This window comes from Phodopus roborovskii, unplaced genomic scaffold, assembly GCF_943737965.1.
Source record: "Phodopus roborovskii unplaced genomic scaffold, PHOROB, whole genome shotgun sequence".
Lineage (NCBI taxonomy): Eukaryota > Metazoa > Chordata > Mammalia > Rodentia > Cricetidae > Phodopus > Phodopus roborovskii.
This window is the reverse complement of record NW_026125675.1, coordinates 2,550,209-2,566,782: the sequence shown is the minus strand read 5'-3', so window position 1 is coordinate 2,566,782 and position 16,574 is coordinate 2,550,209. Positions and strand designations below refer to the sequence as shown.

At 40.8% G+C, this 16,574-nt stretch overlaps 1 pseudogene; it reads left to right on the top strand.

Annotated features, from left to right (window-relative positions):
* The first annotated feature begins 5,087 nt into the window (after positions 1 to 5,087).
* Positions 5,088 to 6,003, top strand: LOC127217395 (olfactory receptor 13H1-like; annotated as a pseudogene).
* Positions 6,004 to 16,574: the final 10,571 nt, after the last annotated feature.

The following is a 16,574-nucleotide window of genomic DNA, read 5'->3' as shown; positions in this document are numbered from 1 at the left end:
TCTTGGCTTTCTGTACTTTCTTTACTTTCCTTAAGAAATTTGTTCATTTCTTCCACTTTTTTGTTTTTTCCTCCAGTTCTTTAAGGGATTTTCTCACATCTTCTTTGAGGGCCTCTATCATTTTTATGACAGTAATTTTTAAGTCTGCTTCCTCTGCTTTGTTGTTTTGTTCTGTTCTAGTTGGTGTAGATTCCCTAGATTCTGGTGGTGTCATGCTTGTCTTTCTGTTGTTAGATGTTTTCTTGTATTGCCGTCTTCTCATAGCTTCTTCCAGTAGGTGTTTGTGGGGTGTCCCCCTCTCTCTATGGTACTTCCCCGATGGGCTTATGTGGGTCAGAGATTCAATATCTGTAGCTCTGCGTGGTCCAAGCTCTATAGGAGGTCTCTCCGCAGACAGGGACCCAGGGATGGGGTCAGGGCTGAGGATCCAGTAGAAGATGCCACTAGCCAATGGCTCTAGCCAATGGCTTTTTTAAGAGGACAAAGGCTGAGCTGAAACCTGGAAAGTTTCTGCAGGATAGTCTAATCTCACTGGAAACTGGGATCCTCCAGCTGAGACCTCTTCCTTTAGCAGATGCCCTGCTTTTGGGGTCAAGGATCTTGCCGGAGGGAACTCAGAGTAGACCCGCAGATTGGCAGATCTCTGGGAGGGGCCTGGGACTCCAGCAGAGGACTGGAGGTGGGGTCAGAGACCAAGCAGGTGGAAATTACGGGTGGTTCCACGTAGATTGTCAGGTCTCCTTTGTTCAGAGTTGCTCCTAGAAGTCTGGGAAGTAGGTTGGACTGTTGGCTCCACCCTCTGTCCCAGTGCTCAACCAGAGTGGCAGGAGAGTGGGCAGGGTAGGAGGGGCAGGCTCACGGTGGGGATGGGTGGGGGTGTATCAGAGCTCCAAGGGTGCTCTCGATGGGGACAGGACACAGGAGCAGCGGGATCAGGGGCCAACCAAGGGAGTTTGGCGGGGGGGGGGGGGGTAGGGGAGAGGCCGCCCCAATTGGGCCCAGACTCACCTCTGGCCAATAGCTGGCAGAAGAGGACAAAGGCTGAACTGAAACTTGGGAAGTTTCTGCAGGATAGTCGGATCTCACTGGAAACTGGGACTCTCCAGCTGAGGCCTCTTTCTTTAGCAGAGGCCCTGCTTTGCGGGTCAAGGATCTTGCCGGTGGGCTGTGGCTTTTTTATTATTCTATTTCTTCTACTTCTATTTTTTCATTTTTTGACACAGGGTTTCTCTGTGTAAATTTTATACCAGGTTTACTTTGAAATCACAGAGATCTGCTTGCCTTGGTCTCCCAAGTGCTGGAATTAAATACATGTGCCACCACACCCAGCTACTCTCTATTATTTTTTTTTTAAACATTGTATCCTATTACTTTTTCTCTCCCAAGCCTACATATATTTTAAAACACTTTCAAACTTTAGAGGTTTTTCTTAGTTTGAAACTGTGTTTACTGTAAATCTTTATCTTTTTCTGGCCACAAGCCTTTTATCTGGTAAACAACAACATTGCTAAAATGAAAGTCACAGCTGTATTAGCCGCAGTCTAGCCAAGATGGCAGGGGTACCTTTACCGCCAGAACTGAGAGCTGTGCTCACTTCCTTGGTCTATGCTGCCATCCAGCAGCATGTTACCAGCTTGGAGATGTGTTCACTGCCATTACCAGCTCTGGAACACACCAATGAATTGTTACCAGTGCTTATTAAAAGCCTTGCAGTTTTTTGCTCCTATGCTGAGTCATGCAAATTTGTTTGTCTCTAGCAAAACAGTTCAACCGAGAAAAATGCTGCTACCAAGAAGCCTTGTTTTTCTTTGTTTTTTGTTTGTTTGTTTTGTTCTGTTCTGTTTTTAAAACCCTTTCTTAAACTTTTGTTAAATTTTAAGTGGAATTTCTTCAGTCCGTGTTCGACAGCCATTTTGTTAAGAGTAGTTTTTCCCTGCCGGTCTGGACCCACAGCTGTGCCAGCCAGAAATAACACACAGAGATTCTTTATTTGATATAATGCTGTTGACCAGTTACTAGTTTCTTATTGGCTAGCCCTGTCTTAAATATTAACCCATTTCTATTAATCTAAGTATTTCCACGTGGTCTCATCTTATCGGAGAGCTGGACCTCTGTTCTCTCAGGTCTCTACATCGTGACTCCTCCCTACTACTTCCTATTTCCTCCTTGTCTCCTAGTCCCACCTATCTTGCTTTCCTATTGGCCAACAGTGCTTTATTCATTAACCAGTATGAGAAACATATTTACAGAATGACATCTCCCATCAAAGTTCTCTTTCCATCAGGTCTGTCATAGCAATATCCCACCATGCTGGTACCAACTATCTTAGGTTTCTATTGTTGTGATGAAACACCAACCAAATAGCAAGATGGGGAGGAAAGGATTTATTTTATTTACATGTCCATATTGCTGTTCATAATTGAAGGAAGTCAGGACAGGAACTAAAACAGGGAAGGAACCTGGAAGCCCATGGAGGGGTGCTGCTTACTGTTTGGCTTTCCCTGGTTTGTTCAGCCTGCTGTCTTATAGAATCCAGGACAAGCAGCCTGGCCAACCATGGGCTGGACCCTCTCACATCAATTATTAATTAAGAAAATGCCTTACAACCAAATCTTATGGAGGTATTTCCTCAATTAAATTTCCCTTTTTTCAGATACCTCTAGTTTGTGTGTTAAGTTGACATAAGGCTAGGCAGCAGAGTTTCCAAGTGTAGAAATGCTGTGTGCTCTGCTGGGATACTTCTGTATGAAGTTGTAATTCCTTGGCTCAGAGAATCCATCTCTTTGCCCCACAATGAAGCACATTTGCTACCATAAAGGCTACTCACAACTTCAGTATCATAATTGGGATACACTTGTAATTGTTTCTCCTAAGGCTATTTATTTATATATTTTACATACCAACTTCAGTTCCCCTTTCTCTTTCCTCCACTTGCCCCCATTTCAACCCCCCATCCACTCCTCAGAGGGGTAAGACCTCCCCTGGAGAGTTAACAAAGTCTGGCATACCAATTTGAGATCTTTATGTATCATCTAAATCTTGTTCTGCCTAATAAGGCCAACAAAGTTAACTGCTAAGCCAATTCCCTCTTCTCTAAGTTAATTGCATGTTGAAAAGTCATAAATTTGTTACAGTACCACACTTTGAGTCATAAGACTGGGAAGTCTTTCTTCCTAAAGTGTGAGTTATTGCTGATCATTTGTACGAACACAACTGGACTTTCACATTACCCAGCTTGCTTTCACTGTAGCTGCAACTTGTAGGCTAAGGGGATTACATGGTGAGAGATAGATAGGGTAACTTGAATTCAATTTATTTTCTTTCCACAGACCAGGTATCTGAAGTTTTAGCAAGCTTTTGTCTAGAGAGATGTCCCTTGTGCCTGTCCCAGGTGGACCACAGAATCTTGGGATCAACTCATTGGGAAATGTTAACAGTTATGGAAATTTAGCTTATTTCCCTGGAGAAAAAGAAATCCTCATTTGTATCTCCATGTTCATTTTCTACTACACTGCCTATATAGACAACAATTATCTTCCAAGGGAACTGGAAGTCCATACTTTAGGTAAGCAAAGACTTCATGGCTGTCTAAACACTGTTGAATTTGGGAAAATATGCTATGATTTCACAAGTAAAAGTTACACACACTTGTGTGTGAGGTAAATGATGACAAGAAATGATCACCTTCCAAAAGACTGATGTATTCTGGGCTGAAGACTATGGCAGCAAACTTTTCATCAGGAGCTCACCAGACAACATTCCTGTCAGTGATCTTTGACAGATTGTTTTTAATGCTGTTTAAAATCAGCTGGGTACACTGCTAATGATAAACAATACTTTCTGAGGAATACTAATGCAGGAGTAATCTTAAATTATGAGTATTTACAGTAAGAAATTACCTGTGTGTGAACAGTTTTTTCAAAATTCTTCAGAAGGAAGATAAAGATAATCTGAGGCAAAGGCTTTAGCAGGTCTTTAAATACTTGGCCTCAGTTCTCTCATTTGTCAGCTCTGAGATATGGAGCATGGCAAATGGTTATGACAATTACCTCCTGGAATGTCTTACAGGAAAGTCACCTTCTCTTTTCTAATCAACTCTGCATTCCTGTTTTATTCAGACCATTTTCTAAGTCCTGGGGGAAAATGGACAATTTTCTGGGATCTATCACTACTCAAAGCATCAAAGCCATAAGGTGGAAAAGCAAATGTGAGGAGTCATGTGACAGAGATTTGACCCATCAGCTATGAGGTGGCAAGGAGGACTTCTTTCCTTATCAAAAACTGTTCAAAGAGTTTGGGACACTGATAAAGAGGTCAATTATGTTTCTCTAGAACTGAGATAAGTACTTTTCTCACTCATTCTTATCTTGAAACCCCACAATTATTAGGCATATGAACAGCTGTCTATGTCTGTTTATTCTGTTATTGCTGTTACAGGATAAAAGCCGAAAATAATCAAAAATCTCAGATCTCATCATTTCGATGTAATGGAGAACAATCTATGTTTTGACAATAAGAAAGATTAATTGTTGGGATTGCCTAGCCTTTCCCACATATAAGTACCCTTTCCCACATATAAGTACCCTGAAGGGAACAGAGGTATACAACATGACAAGCCTTCAATTCAGGGTCCTATTTAGAGCCCTTCCCCTAAATACCTTTACCTGCCAATCTTCCATTTTTTCTTTGTCTCTTCCCTATCCTGTGCTGCCATAGTATCATCTTTTTATGCCTGAATGATTGAATCAGTTGGTTTTCATTTGTACTCAGGCCTCATTCAGCTTAGAGTGGAAACTGATGGGAAGATTGTCCAGAAGGCTCAATAGATCATCTGATATTTCTTCAATACTTCGTTTCACAGAAGTCTGAGAACCTTGATCATTTTCACTAAAGGGTTGTCATTTTGTTTTTCTATCAAGGATAGGAGTGTGATACTAAAACTTCTGTCCATTTAGAAGCTTAAAACTTTAAGAGATGAACTTGTACCAAGGGTTGCTATGTTTTAGCCAACATGCTAGTATAATAAATGCATTCCCTGTTGAGAAAGAGCTGATTCTTCCACTTTCTGTCTACTCATAAAGCTGTGGATGAAGGAAATGAATTACCAGGAAATTGGAAACCGTATCAAAGTGACTGAATTCATTCTTGTGGGACTGTCTAGGCAATCCACATCCCAGAGTGTTGTCTTCTAGACACTGATGTTTCTTGACATAGCCATTTTGGCAAGAAATGGTTTGAGAGGCAACTCTCAACTTCACACTTCAATTTATTTCTTTCTTGGTAACTTGTCTTTATTGGATCTTTCGTTTTCCACCAGTGCTGTACCCCTGACCATGGTCAATTCACTGTACAACTTTTCTGCTATCTCCTGCAGCTCTTGTTTCACCCAGCTTGCTATAAAGGCCTTCTTGCCACTAGCTGAATGTTTTCTGCTTGTCATTATGGCATATGACATACTTGTGGCTATTTCAAACCCACTCAGGTATAACCTGGTCATGTCTTCTCAACTGTGCATTTTCATGGATTTGATTGCCTGGATGGTAGCCCTCCTTCTCACTATTCTGCCCATTGTACTCTTTCCAATCAGTTTCTGTGATCATAATGCAATCATTTCTCTTGTGAGGTTCAAGCCATCTTCAAATTGCTCTGTTCTAATACCATTTCTTTAGAGATTATGATGATGATATGTGCTGTCATTTTAATGCTAGTCCCTTTAATTTTCATTCTTATCTCTTATTCAAGGGTCTTTTTAAGAATCCACCCAACTGAGGCCAGGCTTAAAGCCTTTTGTACATGTGGCTCTCGACTGTGGTAACTATCTACTTTGGGATACTAATATATATTTATGTGAGACCACAGAACAAAACATCCCACAACAGTGACAAAATTGTCTCAATACTTTATGCAGCAGTGATCCTGATGCTAAATCCACTCATCTATACACTAAGAAATAAGGATGTGAAAACTGCTCTCAGGAGGGTAAGTTGCAGAGCTAAGTCTTAATGCCTCAAGTACACAACAACATCCCAGATGATGCCTTTAGTTTTCCTGGTAATATCACACCTGTGATTGTCACTTCAGAAATGGAAAAGAACTTGCAAAACTTTTGAATAATTGAACTTACACAATAACAAGAATTTTATGATGGAAGTGTAAAACTTCTTTATGCTGCATGTATCTTTTCTTCTATTGTTTTCTTTATTTATATATATATATACATATATATATATATATAATTTTTTATTTAAATTTGAAACAAGCCTGTTTTACAAATCAATCCCAGTTCCTGCACTCTCCTGTCCTCCCTATTCCCCCAACCAATCCCCATCCCATCCCCTTTCTGCTCCCCAGGGATGGTGAGGCCTTCCATGGGGGATCTTCAAAGTCTGTCATATCACTTTGAGCAAGGCCCAGGCCTTCCTCCATGTGTCTAGGCTGAGGGAGTATCCCTCTATGTGGAATGGGCTCCAAAAGTTCATCTTAGGCAAAATTTAAATGCATGCTCTACATGAGGATAAAAGTTTGCAAGTTCATGCCAGAAAAGAATAAATGGTCTTTATAGATAAACTTCATTAAGACAGATGGTAAATATTTCAGTTGGAAAATGGTCAAAAGGTGCAAACAATCAATTCTGTAAAGAAGAAATAAGCATTTATAGTTAAGCAGCAACAGACTGTACTTTTTACGTATATTAACAAAAATGAAAGCATTCAGTGTTGATGAAGGTTTAAGGAAATATTGTTCAAGCTGGTATACAAACTAATACAAAATTAGGGGGACAATTTCAGTAACAATGAAAACTAACCATTTAGGTGACTCATTTGTTTGGGATATGGCCCCCAGATGGCCACTGTCTTCTGAACTGGCTGCTTAGAGAGCATTGTGGTATATTTACAAGCCTGGTACTTCTATAAACTCCAACCCAGAACAAGCTGTCACTCACCATGCAATTGGATCTTTTTCAACCTGGGAACAACTTGCAACAACGGATTGTTTCTCGCAGAAGTTAATCCTAGTACTTCTGCTCTTTTAGTAGGAAAGGTGCAGAGAGGTGACTTATCCTAAATAAGTTTCTTTGTTCCCTTATAATGGAGGGTATCATGAAGCTTTTTCACAACTGTGAACTTCAGTCATCAATTCCAGGAAAATGGAGGGAAACTGTTATCTTACATCATCATGCCACTTAGATGAATATACACCACAGAAGTACTTATCTATATATGCAATATGCAATATGCAAAATTCTTGCAATTTTTAGACTCGTGAAAGTTTTTGAATAAAGGCCCTAAGTGCCTTTTTGAATAATGTCTAAATAAATTACAGTATACCTATTCTACAGAACATCACATAGCTAGAATGGCCACACTACATGAGTCTCTTATTCTGGGACAATAAGATAACCTGAATATTGAAGATATTCTTTTGTGATTATGGCAGAAGTATGAGTGAGATCATTGTGATGCCTTTTTGAGCTGGGGGTAAAATTAGCATGTTGTTACTTTGTCAACATTGCATTAGGTTGGGGTAGTCACATGATAAAGTCAATCAATATCAGTGGAATAAGAAAGTGTATATTTTGTCAATAGAGAGGAAGTTTTCAACATCATAGGGCTGAGTACACAGAATGAAAGCAAGGATTAAGAATTAAGAAAATTACTATAGCACAAACTACTTTACAAGCATTTTCAGGAGTACGTAATGCAATGTACTCATATGACATTGGGAGCCCAGAATTAAACTTTTTTTTTTAAATTTTACATGTCTATGCCAGTTCCTTCCCCCTCCCTTTCTCCTTCCCTCCCTCCCTCTTACCCTCTCTGCCCCCTCACAGGCATCCTGACCACCCTCCCCTACCATCCTCCCACCCCAATTCCACATGTAGGGGAATGCTATCCAGGTGGGGTCATGTAGATCTGACAGGTCATGTGAAGTAGGGACTAGGGCTTCTCTCCTGTCTCTAGGTTAGGGGAGTATCCCTCCATGGAGGATGTGTTCGCAAGGTCCTTTTGTGCACCAGGGATACATCCTGGCTCCACTGTCTGAGGTCCCTTAGACTGCTCAGTCTTTCTGGCTGAGACCCATATTCAGGGGGGCCTGAGTCAGTCCCATGCTGGATTCCCAGCTATCAGTCTGAGGGCCCGTTAGCTCCTCCTTGTTTAGGTCAGCTGTCATTATGTGTTTCTGCAACCTGGTCTTGTCCTCTCTCTCTGCATCTGGATTCTAGTTCGACTCAATGTTTAGTTGTGGGTGTTTGCTTCTGTTTCCAACAGGTACTAGATGAAGGATGGGCAGTGAATGGAGAGAGAACTAGGAGAAAAATAAGGGGAAGAGAGGAAAGAACGTGCAACTAGGAAAACTGAGTCAGGGTAGGACTAGAAGACAGGGAGAGAGAGAGAGAGAGAGAGAGAGAGAGAGAGAGAGAGAGAGAGAGAGAGAGAGAGAACATAAAAGAGGGAGCCATTATTGGTTTGAAGAATCCAGAGAATTTTCAGGTCATACTTTGAAAACCTGTACTCCACAAAATTCAAAAATTCAAAGGAAGTGGACAAATTTCAGGATAGCTATCACTTACCAAAATTAAAGCAAGAACAGATAAGTAACTTAAATATATCTGTAACCCCTAATGAAATAGAAGCAGTCATCAAAAGCCTCCCAACCAAAAAAAAAAAAAAAAAAAGCCCAGGGCCAGATGGCTTCAGTGTAGAATTCTACCAAAAATTCAAAGAGCTAATACCAATACTCATCAAATTGTTCCACACAATAGAAGCAGAAGGTTCATTGACAAACTCTTTCTACGAGGCCAAAATTACCTTGGTACCCAAGCCTCACAAAGACACAACTAAGAAAGAAAACTAAAGATCAGTATCCCTCATGAACATTAGTGCAAAAATACTCAATAAAATCCTGGCAAATCGATTCCAAGAAAACATCAGACAAATAATCCACCATGACAAAATAGGCTTCATCCCAGGGATGCAGGGATGATTCCACATATGAAAATCTATCAACATGATCCACCCCATAAACAAACCAAAAAAGAAAAACCAATGATCATCTCACTATGATGAAAAAGGCCTTTGACAAAATCCAACACACTTGGAGAGATCAGGGATAACAGGAACATACCTAAACATAATAAAAGCAATATACAGTAAACCAGGCATCAACATCAATGTAAATGGTGAGAAGCTTGAGGCTATTTCTCTAAAATCAGGAAGAAGACAAGGCTTCCCACTCTGTCCATATCTCTTCAATATTGTACTTGAAGTTCTAGCTAAAGCATTAAGATAAGAAAAGGAAATCAAGGGAATACAAATAGGAAAGGAAGAATTCAAACATCTCTACTTGCAGATTGTAGGATAGTTTACATAAGTGACCCAAAAAAACTCTACCATGGAACTCCTACAGCTGATAAACACCTTCAGCAAATTAGCAGGATACAAGATTAACTTAAAAAAAATCAGCAGCCCTACTGTATAAAGACGATAAAGGGGCTGAGAAAGAAATCAAAGAAACATGGCCCTTTAAAATAGCCACAAACAACATAAAAATATCTTGGGGTAATGCTAACCAAACAAGGTAAAGAACTGTAGAGAAAGAACTTTGAGTCTTTAAAGAAAGAAATTAAAGAAGATACCAGAAAACGGAAAGATCTCCCATGCTCTTGGATAGGTAGGATCAACATAGTAAAAATGGCAATCTTGCCAAAAGCAATCTATAGATTCAATGCAATCCCCATCAAAATTGCAGCACAATTCTTCACTGACCTACCTTGAAAGGACAATACTCAACTCTATATGGAAAAACAAAAGACACAAGATAGCCTAAACAACTCTGTACAATAAAGGAACTTCAGGAGGCATCACCATCCCTGACTTCAAGCTCTACTATAGAACTGTAGTCCTGAAAACAGCTTGGTATTGGCACAAAAACAGACAGGTAGACCAAATTGAAGACCTTGGTATTAACCTACACACTAATGAACACCTGAATTTTGACAAAGAAGCTAAAATTATACAATGGAAAAGAGAAAGCATCTTCAACAAATGGTGCTGGCACAACTGGATGATGGTATGTAGAAGGCTGCAGATAGATCCATATCCATCCCCATGCACAAAACATAAGTCCAAATGGATGAATGAGCTCAACATAAATCCACCACACTGAACCTCTTAGAAGAGAAAGTGGGAGGTATCCTTGAACAAATTGATACAGGAGACTGCTTCCTGAACATAACTCCAGTAGTACAGACACTGAGATCAATAAATAATAAATGGGACCTCCTGAAACTGAAAAGCTTCTGTAATGCAAAGGACACAGTCAACAAGACAAAACAGCAGCCCACAGATTGGGACAAGATCTTCACCAACCCCACATCTGACAAAGGGCTGGCTGATCTCCAAAATATACAAAGAACTCAAGCAGCTAGTCACCAAAACACCAAATAATACAATTTAAAATGCCTCTCATTAGAGGAATCTAAAATGGCTGAAAGACACTTAAGGAAAGTGCTCGACATCCTTAGCTATCAGGGGAATGCAAATCAAAACAACCAACTCTGAGATACCATCTTTCTCCTGTCAGAATGGCTAAAATTAGAAACACCAATGACAACTTATGCTGGAGAGGATGTGGAGAAAGGGGAACACTCCTCCACTGCTGGTGGGACTACAAACTCATACAGCCATTTTGGAGATCAGTATGGCGGTTCCTCAGGAAAATGGCAATCAGTCTACCACAGGACCCGGCAGTCCCACTCTTAGGCATATATCCAAAAGATGCACATCCATGCAACAAAGACACCTTTTCAATTATATTCATAGCACCATTATTTGCAATAGCCAGAACCTATAATCAACCTAGATGCCCCTCAACTGAAGAATGGATGGAGAAAATGTGGGAAATTTACACAATGGAGTACTACTCAGCAGAAAAAAAATAACAACAACAAAAAAAAAAAAAAACGAAACAAACAAAAACAGAAACAAGGGAATCTTGAAAGGCGCAGGCAAATGAATGGAACTAGAGTGAGGTAACCCAGTCACAAAAAGATGAACATGGTATGTCCTCACTCATATATGGATTTTAGGCTTAGAGTAAAGGATCACCAGCCTACTATTCACACTACCAGAGAAGCTAAGATACAAGGAGGACCCTAAGAGAGACATGCATGGTCCCTCACAGAAGGGGAAATGGAAAAGAGCTCCTGAGCAAATTGGGAGCAGGCAGGGTGGGGAAGAAGTTAAGACAAGGGAAAGGGAGAAGATGAGGGGAGAGGAGAAAATGAGGGAGCAGGAAACTTGAGTCAGAGGAAGAATAGAAAAGAACAAGAAAAGAGATACTATAATAGAGGGAGCCACTATAGGTTTAAAGAAAAATCTCACACTGGGGAAATGTCCACAGACCTACTAGGATGACCCCAACTAACAATCTGAGCAATAGTGGCAAGGCTACCTTAAATGCCCTTCCATGATAGTGAAATTGACGACTACCTAGAGGCCTCATCCAGTAGCTGATGGAAGCAGAAGGAGACACCCACAGCTAAACACTGAGCTGAACTCCTGGAATCCAGATGCAGAGAGGGAGGACAAGACCAGGCTGGAGAAACCCACAGAGACAGCTGACCTGAACAAGGGGGAGCTAATGGGCCCCCAGACTGATAGCTGGGAAACCAGCATTGGACCAACTCAGACCCCCTGAACATGGGTCTCAGTTAGAAGGCCTGGGCTGTCTAAGGGACCTCAGACAGTGGAACCAGGATGTATCCCTGGTGCACGAAAGGACTTTGGGAGCACATTCTCCATGGAGGGTTACCCCATTAGCCCAGCGACATGGGGAAAGACCTAGGCCCTACCCCAAATGACTTGACAGATTTTGTTGATCCCTCCTGGAAGGCATCACCCTCCCTGTGAAGTGGGAAGGGGGAATGGGATGAGAGGGGGTGGAGGGTGCATGGGAGGATGGGAGGGAGAGGAAACTGGGATCGATATGTAAAATAAGAATAAAAAGTATTAAGTAAAAAATATTTTTAAAGTAATTATTAAAAACTATTTAGGATAATAAGGAAATGCAGATTAGTAGTTAGTCACCTATTACAATCAAACTTGTCCTATTAGATATGTTTTCAAGGTCAAACAGAGATCTATAGAATATGGCATTTAAGATACTTCCCTGATTTCCTTTTCAGGCTGTCATTTGATTTCTTTCTTTCTTTTTTTTTTTTTTTCTTCTCTTTTTTACTTAAACTTGTATCCAGCCACTTCACTGAAGGTGCTTTTCAGTTGTAGGAGTTCCCTGGTGGAATTTTTGGTGCCACTTATGCTACTATCATATCATCTACAAATGGTATTTTGACTTCTTCCTTTCCTTTTGTTGTCTTATTGCTCTATCTAGAATTTCAAGAACTATGTTGAATAGATACAGAAAAAGTGGACAACCTTGTATTGTCCCTGATTTTAATGGAGTTGCTTTGAGTTTCTGTACATTTAAGTTAATGTTGGTTATAGGCTTGCTCTATATTGCTTTTATGTTTAAGTATTTTCCTATTATCCCTGATCTCTCCAACACTTTCATCAGGAAGGGGTGTTGGATTGTGTCAAAGGCTTTTTCACCATCAAATGAGAAGATCGTGTGTTTTTTTTTTCTTTCAGTTTGTTTATATGGTGGAATATATTGGCTGATTTTCATATGTTGCACCAACCCTAAATCTCTGGATTGAAGCCTACTTGATCACGGTAGAAGAGCTTGTTGATGTATTCTTCAATTTGGTTTACAAGTATTTTTTATTTTATTTTTATTACATACCAATCCCAGTTCAACCTTCCTCCTCTCCTCACACTCCCCATACCTTTCCCACACCTCATCCCCAGCCTCTCCTCAGACAGGGTAAGGTTTCCCATGGGGAGTCAATGGCATCTGTCCCATCACCACATTGAAGCAGGACCAAGCCCTTCCCCGTGTCTAAGCTAAGCAAGGTATCTCTCCAAAGGAAAGGGGCTCCAAAAAGCCATTTCATGCTCTAGGGTTATATCCTGGTCCACTGCTAAGGGCCCCAAAAACTTCTCAAGCCATCCACTGTCACCTGCACTCAGGGGGGCCTAGTTAGGTCCTATGCAGGTCCCCCAGCTATCTGGAGTCAGTGAAGTTCTACTAGCTCCGGTCAACTGTTTCTGTTTCCCCACCATGATCTTTTTATTTTTCTTATTTTACATATTGATCCCACTTCTCTCTCTCCCTTCCTCCCTCCCTCACTCCCATGCCCCCCAATCCCCATGCCATCCCATACCACCCCCCACTCCACAGGGAGGGTGATGCCTTCCAGGAGGGGTCATCTAAATCTGTCAAGTCATTTGGAGTAGGGACCAGGCCCTCTCTCCTGTCTCTAGGCTAAGGGAGTATCCCTCCATGGGGAATGTGCTCCCAAAGTCCTTTCGTGCACCAGGGACACATCCTTGATCCCTTTGTTCATATTACTGCTTCTCCCTCTCTTTGACTGAACTCCAAGAACTCAACCCAGTGGATAGTTGTTGATCTCTGCATCTGCTTCCATCAGTTACTGGATGGAAGATCTATGATGATAATTATTATTGTCCTCAATCAGTTTACAGGGGAATTCCAGTTCAGGTACTCTTTCCACTATTCATATGTAAGTATTTTGTTCAGTGCTTTTGTATCTATGTTCATAGAGGAATTGGTCTGTAATTCTCTTTCTTTGTTGAATCTTTGTGGTTTGGGTTTCAGGGTGACTGGGGCCTCATAAAATGAGTTTGACAATGTTCCTTCTGTTTATATTTTGTGGAATAATTAATTTGGGGAGCGTTGGTGTTAACTCTTTGAAAGTCTGGTAGAATTCCACATTAAAACTATCTTACCCTGGGCTTCTTGTTGTTGTTGTTGGAAGACTTAATGACCACTTCTATTTCCTTAGGGTTTATAGAGCTATTAAAGTTATTTATATGATCATGATTTAACTTTGGTAAGTAGTATCTAAAAAGGAAATTATCTATTTCCTTTAGAGTTTACCATCTTCTGGAGTAGTCTTTTAAAGTATGACCTAATGATTATTTGGATTTCCTCATTGTTTTAGCCCTCTTTTGTTTCTGATTTTACAAATTTGGGTATTCTCTCCCTGTGATTTAGTTAATTTGAATAAGGGTCTGTCTATCTTGTTTATTTTCTCAAACAACCAGATCTTTGTTTCTTTGATTCTTTGTATTGTGCTGTTTGTTTTGTTGATTTCAGACCTCAGTTTGATTATTTCCTGTCATCTACTCCACTTTAGTGTGTTTGCTTCTTTTTGGTCTAGAGCTTTCAGGCATACTATTAAGTTGCTCCATATATTTATGTAGGCACTTAGTGCTATGAACTTTCCTATTAGTCTCCAGCCTCTCTTTTAACTTTAAAAAAAAAAGATTTATGTTACATTTATTAATTGGGGTGGGTGGGGTATAAGAGAGCATATGTGGAAATCAGAGTCCTACTTCCACCAAGTATCCTTAGAATTAAACTCACATAGCCAGGCTTGGCAGCAAGCACCTTTACTCACTGAGCCATCTGACTGGGCCTCTTTCCTTTAGACATAAGTCTGCATCATAGAAACTTCTGTTCATGAGTATCTCACCTTATTGCCAGTTTAGTTTTGTGGTATTTGCTGGTGCTTCTGTTGTTTAATTTTGGGCTTTCCCTGTGCAGTGACTATTTTGCAGTGCTTGTTAGGATTGACACAAAGCCCTTCACTCCAGCTGCCAGCAACTCCTGAATATGGGTTAAGGCCTTATCTCTAAGTCTGATAGACATCTACCATGGCTCTGCCAGACTAACAAATCAAATTCTATCCCCAGCCCTGATCCTGGGACACCTGGGACCAGTGGAATCTTTAAAAACCTGATATCCCTAGGTGATGGGAGATGTCATTCTGTATATGTTTCTCATACTGGTTAATGAATAAAGCACTGTTGGCCAATAGGAAAGCAAGATAGGGGGGACTAGGAGAGAAGGAGGAAAGAGGAAGTAGTAAGTAAGGAGAGTCAAGATGGAGAGTCTGGAGAGAACAGAACTGCCATTCCTCCGCTCTCGGTAAGACCATGTGGAAATACATACAAATGGGTTAATACTTAAGACAGAGCTAGCCGATAAGAAACTAGTAACTGGCCAACAGAATTATATCATATACAGAGTCTCTGTGTGTTAATTGGGGCTGATGCAGCGGCGGGACCAGATCAGGCGGCAGGTGGAAAAACCATACTCCTTACACCTAGGGGTTCCTGCTTCCCCACTGGCCAATATCTACCATACTTGCCTACCTAATTCTGTTCCTCTGATGATGCAGTAGTGTCCACCTGTTGCCCAGCCATCCAGGCTCATGGTGGTTGGGAAGCAGCTGCTAGCTCCAACCCTGGGACTCTGAAGAAAGAACATGGTGTGATCATTCTATTTCATGAGACAAAGCCAATCACATGTGCCCCACCTTCAGGTCTGCCTTCCTAGTTAATGGGACAACACCAAAAGCCCATCAATATGTCACTTCTCAAGCAGCTTCAAATGCAAATATTCAAGTCTTTCTGTATCTTCATCTGCATTGTCAGAAAGCATTCTGGGAAACTGTACAGAGCTTAGACAACATTTTAAATGTCAGTTTTATTGTGATCTAATCCACATACAACACATCACTCATCTGCAGTATACAATTTAATGGTCTGCAACATATTCACAGATATAAGAGCATCACTGTGACCAATTTCAAAACATCCCCATTCCCCCAAAGAACCTTGTGCCCACTGTTACTCTCTCCTTGTCCCACTCATCCCCAAGGATTCACCAGTTGACTTTTTGTTTGTGTTATGAGAGAGAGTTTTGCTATGTAGCCTAAGTTATCTTGGAACGCATTAGCATCTTGCTTCAACTTCAAGTGCATACTGTATGACAGATAGGCCCAACTAACTTTCATTCCAGCACTCAAAACCTAATGGAAAATCTCGACTTGGGTCTAAACTGAAATTGATTTGCAGTTTTACAGATGAAGCCAAGGCTCAAGGGTTTCATTAATGTTCACACTGGAACTTGTCCATACGACCTCAGAATCTGTCTCCTTAACTATCTATTATGAAGATCACATGATCCATCCTTCCAAATCCTATTTTCCAGATTTCCCTATCTGAAACTAAGTCTTTCTTGTGCCCACACTGGCCTCAAATTCATGGTACTCTCCCTACCTCTTCCTCTCAAGGGTCAGAATTGTGTGTACCATTATGCACAGATAGATACCCATTCAGTTTCTGAACAAAGTAAAAAAATGCTAGTCAGGCATAGTGAAACATATTTGTAACCCTAGCACTGGAGAGAAAGGCTAAGGCAATAAAGATAGCTGCAATTTCAAATTTCAAGACCATCATGGATTACATAGTAAATTCTAACCTAGGCAGAGTGACAGAATAGGACTATGAGAGACAGGGGTAGGGAGACACAGAGAAAAGCTGATAAACTGGGATTGTAGTTCAGTGGTGGTATCCATGCTTTGCATGTGCAAGACCCTGGGTTCCATCCTCAGCACCAAAAAAGCTATAGTTTTAAAATAA